A 6,576-nucleotide genomic window follows, 5' to 3' on the forward strand; every position below is an offset into this window, starting at 1 on the left:
AGGAAAATACTTTTGTGATAGTTTATCAGACTGCTCAATGGTAAGGATGAAAGACCTGTTAAATTACCTAAATTCGGTGGGATGGATTTAGTCTCTACTCTTCTATACTAGGGTTCTTGCGAGGAATGTGGTAACAAAACGGCGAAAAATCGCTAATTGAGGTACATTTTAAGTTATCTTATGACCTGCCACTGCAACCAACCAACCAACCAACGACGGAAGTGATGATGTAATTGTTTATCAGACTTTCAAGAATGAAGTAGAAGACTCATTCAAAATTCTAAATTTATATTTGCAAACGAATGATACTACAACTGATGATTACTATAAGACTTGGAATAAATTGGAATCTATTTTTACTGAAAATAACAAAAAAATTAAAGTCCCAAACCCTAATTTCTGAATATTTTACTTCATTTTAACTTCTTTGCTTTATTTGATTGCAAATAAATAAATATGTTAAAATGTAATTCTAGTTTCTTTCAAAAAAAAAAAAATTAAAAAATTCTCCAACTCAAAGTCTCCATAAGTAGAACCTTTTCTTAGCAAAATTGAACTTCGAGTTATGGAACTTTGACTGTACTTTATAATTATACTTCGTGTTGTGACTACTACTTATGAAATGTTTAGGAATTTCACTATTTAGAAAGATGAAGGTCCCCTCAGTGTTGGAGCTTTTAGTAGTGGTTAAATTCTCTAGAAGCATTACCGTTATGTAATATATTTCTATTAGAAATCTATAATTATTGTGGATAAACACGATTAGTCATCGCTTCTAATTTGACAGGCACGAGTTCTAAGCCTGGCACTTGCAGTCCAAACAAATTATATACGGACTATAAACTAATTAAATAAAATTCGATTATTCCCAAAGACCACTGATGAAGAGTACTTGGCAATACTCGAAACAGCGTTGTATGGTCAGCCAAATTTCAATAAAATTAAAAAATAAATTTTTGAGTTTGTCCTTTATTTCTTTCTTTGTTATTCGAAAACCCTTCTAGAAATCTATAATAAGGTTATATTCCACCTGACAAATAGATCTAAACTTACTTTTCATTGAGATTAGATCTGAGGTAGTACTTTTCATTGGATATGTTATATATATTTTATTTTGACCAGTTCGCGTTTTTTCAAATTTATCGTTTAAGGATTTTTATTCCTCAAGTTTATAAGACACCTGTCTTATTAGCCTTTTCTCTATGTTAACTTTATAAAATTAAAAACAAAAATTTAATTTTTTGTAAAAAATTTTCTTAATTTTTTTTTTAATTTTTTAATTTATTATTTTTTTTTTATAAATTTTTCTTCCTTTCATTTTTACTTCTCATTTTGTGAAGAAAGTCATTTAATATATAAAAAATAAAAATGTGTGTGTGTTTCGTTTAATCGTGTGAGTGTTTATAACATTTACGTTTTGATTTACTTAAAATTAATAATAAGAATATTATATTTTATATTATAATACATAAAATTGTATATACTTTATAAGGAATTAAAATACAAAATACATGATTTCAGGCTGAAGCGAACTAATTGCCGTGCGAAAATCAAAAGAAATGAAGGAAAGTAAGGTACCAAATACATTCAGATCCTTTCATAAAACTAAGAATGTATAAATATATCAAAAACAATACGTACTCTCAAATGTTTGTATCCTCACATATGTATATATATACCACAATCATATAACATATATATATATATATATGCGATAACAAATTCATTTGCATTTAACACTGGAAAAGGATAATACCCAACAATTCCATATGATTCTTTTTCTCTTTCTTCTTACATAGGTTAATTACAAAAATTAATTGAACAATATGGTAATTGTAACTCTAATTTAAAATTGTTTAATAAAATATAAAAAAACTAGATAACCCGACAAACGTTGTTTTGCCTTATAAATTATTTCTAGTTTCTAGATAAATTCTAGTGTAGACAAAAAGTAACTTACTTATTATAAGTGTGTAAGTATGTGGTATATGCATGAAATAAGCATGAAGCGCTATGAACGAAAAGGAAAATAAAAATAACAAACACCAAACAATATTATTTTTAAGTTGTTATAGTTTATTTATTAAATTATTAATTTAAAATCAATAGATTTGTATGATACCAAGTTCCCTGGCAACAACTGTTGTATCTTCAAATTTAAATTGTCTTGGATTGACTGTAAATAATAATAATGATAATGGGCCAGAAACATTAACCAACAACAGTCGAAGATAAAAGCACTCAGTGTGTCTTGGATTAACTGTAAATAAGCGTTCGATTTAAATAAATTGAGACATGCATCAACTGGTGAAACTTGCTTGCGGGGCATCCATTTTTGTGTTTGAGCCCATGTGAAATAGCGTGGTACTTGTGAATAGAGTAAAGTTCTTGCAAAGGCACCAAAATCATCCGTACTATTACACAATTCAAAAAATGCAGTGAGTGTAGATTTAGGTGGATTTGTACCACGATTAATCACTGTCTCGTTCGTGAAAAATACACACTGACCGTTTTCAAGATGGATGGCTAACTGAACAGCTGCTGGATCCCGTTCATGAATTAGAAAACCGAAGATACGCCAAGCAGCTTCATTGGAGCTGATATACCGACCAGTTTGGTAGAGCGTAATTTCCCCGTTTTTGTTCATTGGAGGAGCATTTACATTAGTATTTTCTACTCTAAACACAGCCATATCACTGCCTTTCTGGACATACTTATATATTTGATGCTCTTCACAGAACTGCAAAGCTCAACATTTATATGAGCATTGTATGTCTTGCTTAGCAGAGGCGAATACGGCACCACCCGCCATTGTCCCCAAGTAACGGGATTTCTTCGACGATATATTAGATATCCGTCGGTATTTGTTATATTTGTTGTATTTGTTAGTGAAATCTTTAGAAAAATTTTTAGTACATTTTCCATCTGCCATGCAAGGCGAAGACGAAGAAACGAAGTGGATGTAAATGCTCGATGTACTTGTTGGCGTAGTTACATAAAATATTAAGAAAAAAATTTTTCTTTTTCAAAAATTTAAACAAAATTTATGTGGTGGGTTCAAATTCCGAAGTAAAATAATCGGTGATTCAGTCGTAAAATGTGTGGTGGCATGCCTGGCAAATCCAGTGAGTTTAAAAACTCTGCTGGATAGTTTACAACTTCGTTGGTATCACAAACTGTATCGATCGATTTGTATGATATTAAGTCGCCTGGCAATGTCTGTTTTATCTTGAAGTTTAATTCATCAACGTCCACGTTTTTTTGCTGCTAATTTCTCTTTCTGCCAGCCACCCATGATTTATGTATTGTATGTGTACATCTGGAAATACGCGGTCAATGAGAGCATTTTGGGAATCAACGATAGTGCGGAAATTAGGGGGCAGTTTTATGAATTCGGTATTTTCATAGACATTCATAGATTTTCATAGACTTTTCATATCATAGCAAGTTTTCTTATTCAAAAATGTAAAAAAATGTATGTCAAAAAAATAAAAAAATTTTTGTTAAAGCAATAAAGATATTTTTGCTGGATAGGGACACCCTAATCACTTTAGCGGTATGAAAAATAGATAGTAGCCGATTCCCAGACCTACTGAATACGGATATAAAATTTGGTAAAAATTGGTAAAGCCGTTTCGGAGGAGTACGGTAACTAACATTTTGACGACGTTAATTTTATATATAAGATAACAGTTAACAAAACAATTTATAATTTATATATATATATTTTTTTTTTTGATTATTGCTTTATCTAATAAAATAATTTTTACAATTTGTATATCGCAATTCGCAATTATTTCATATAATTTACATTTGTTCGAAGTTGGCAGCACTGGTGCCTGTTATAACTGTTTATAACAGGATTGCATTTTTAGCGGACGATATCTGGCGATGACTGCGTTTCAGTTCTTGCTACATGCATTGCTCGAGAAGGAGTGCTCCAGTGATGGTGTGCGATTATCGGATCATGCGACAGCGTAGCTGTCGTTATTGGTGACAAACGAAGCACTAGGCAATGTGTTCATCTTTTTCTTCAACGTTTCGACGCTTATATTTATTTATTTTTTTTGTGTTCTATTCTGCTCTAAATGATAAAGTCTAAAATTTATACTTAAAAATTCAAAAATTATTCAGTCCATTTGTTTAAAATATTCAAATTTTCAAAGCAGAGGTTACGGCTTAAAATCCTTGGCCTTAAATGCTCTACTCGTGCTTGCTATACATGCTGGCTCGTGCTCGTATTCATGCTCCTGCTCATGCGCTCGGTGCGTACGGTGCGTGCGGCTTCTAGTTTTTGACCACACTACAAATACTATTTACACATAGGCCATCACCCGTTTGACGGCAACTGTGTTTGGTAGCCTACTGTTGTTATTAATGTTGTTGTTTTGATTAGCTGCAGACCGTTAATATCGGCGATGGAAAGTTTTGACTCTTCGACGTTACTAATGGCTTATTCGTTTATCGACAACCACAGCCGACGGCCGTCATATCCGGATAGTACTGGAGTACAACTGTGTTCTGATCGTTGAGATAGAGCATTGAGATGCTCTCAAGCTGTGTGGGTACACAGCATGGCTTTGGTACCTTCCCTGGATTGTTATTATAGACTAAAGTTTGCACGACCGCATGATTTGTTGAATTGTGATGTTCCGCTAGAGGAAATGGACATTTTCCATGATAAGAAAATGCGTCGTAGCCGGACGGCGCTACAATCCAATTGCTCCGATCAGCGACATCAACGAAATCAACATATATCGAATGTCGACGGCAATTCTCTTCGTGACTTTTTCTACGATGTTGTTGTCTGTGGTAGCCAGCACGTTTTACGCGTGTGCTTACATCGCGTATGGAACGCGAATTATGCCATTCATGGTCCGTGTAGGTAAAGAATATTGGTTGTTTACGTTGCCACTGTTCGTGTAGCTCATCCGCACTGCGGCGTAGTCGCACATGATGTTGTGGAGCGGGCTTCTTTTTGGTGAATGCAGCCACAGTTCGACTGCTGGTTGTACATCCATATTTACCGTATCTGTGCTATTGAGACGAACTGTTTTATTGTCCAATAGCTAGAAATTGGCGTCACATTTGTCTCGTATGCCAACCTCTATGATACCATACACCAGCACTTGGTACCGCGTGCGGCTGAATTGACGTGGATTTAGAGCCGCATGAATTCTCTCATGTCCCGCGAGAATTGTAATTCAACAGCTTTCAGCTTGTCTTTGGGGGGTATACTTTTAATATCAAATTTCAAACGAAACCGATAATGATACATCGTCAATTTTACTTTCTGTAAGAAAATAAAAAAAAAAACAAAATTTATAAGAAAAATTTGTTTTATATATATACACATATATATGTATGTATGTATATGTATTGTCTATATACTTATATATAAGTTAAATGTACTATTTTGTTTAAATGTACAATTTTGTTTTAAATAAAAATAATAAGTCTTTTTTATTAACGCAGTACAATTGCGTGTTACTTGATCGGTGGCTAAAGCAAGAGAGAGCGAATGCACTTCCGCGAGGTTGGGAGATACCGAAGCCAAACGGGACTTTTCCAGACAAACAAATGGAAATCCCGTTTGGTAGCAACCATGCGTTCGAACAACATCGCATGATTGCTCCGTTAATGAAACTAAGCACAGGGCCGGATTTTGGGTACACGGGAGTTAACTCCTCCCTTACTAGTTTCAAACGTCCTCGTTTGGGCCCCTGTACCTAATTTCACACACCGCATCCGCACTCCACCTCGCGAAAAGGAACCCGACACTCCCACTTAAAGCTACCATTTTTTATTGAATTTAAAACTTACATTTGTTCGTAAAAAATAATTATAATATTAGATAATTAATTTATCTTATAATTTTTTCCAATTTAGTTTTAATAATTTACAATTTTTTTCAATTTACATTTGTTCATAAACTATAATTATAAAATTAGATAATTAATTTGTCTTATAATTTTTTCCAATTTAGTTTTAATAATTTACAATTTTTTTTTCAATTTACATTTGTTCATAAAATATAATTATAAAATTAGATAATTAATTTATCTTATAATTTTTTTTCCAATTTAGTTTTAATAATTTACAATTTTTTTTTCAATTTACATTTGTTCATAAAATATAATTATAAAATTTGATAATTAATTTATCTTATAAATTTTTTCCAATTTAATTTCAATACAAATTTTTATATTACAACATTTTTTTTCTACAATTTTTTTATTTGGTAAGGAATTAAATACTGTTTTCCTTATTCTTAAATATTATTCACTCAATCATTATTCGATTTATTTGTGTAGTATTATTTATCATTAATTAAAATTGAGTTACCACCGTTACTCTTCTTTCTTCTTCTCTTCTCTTACAACCTATCGGCTCAGGAAAACTTGAAAAACGACAACTATAAATTTTTTTTGTACATTTTCTTAAACAGAGCTATGCATTCTATAATAACTAATTACGTAGTTAATAAGGAATAAAGGGAAACGAATAATTATTGCATTCTGTGCCAAATTTATTATAATGACTATCAATACTCTACCTTTTGGCAGCGCTATGCGC

The 6,576-nt window shown here is 32.1% G+C and overlaps 1 pseudogene; it reads right to left on the minus strand.

The window, feature by feature from the left end:
* Positions 1-4,461: 4,461 nt before the first annotated feature.
* Positions 4,462-5,278, minus strand: LOC119688442 (annotated as a pseudogene).
* Positions 5,279-6,576: the final 1,298 nt, after the last annotated feature.

The sequence above is a fragment of the Teleopsis dalmanni genome, chromosome X, assembly GCF_002237135.1.
Source record: "Teleopsis dalmanni isolate 2A chromosome X, ASM223713v2, whole genome shotgun sequence".
NCBI classification, from domain to species: Eukaryota; Metazoa; Arthropoda; class Insecta; order Diptera; family Diopsidae; genus Teleopsis; species Teleopsis dalmanni.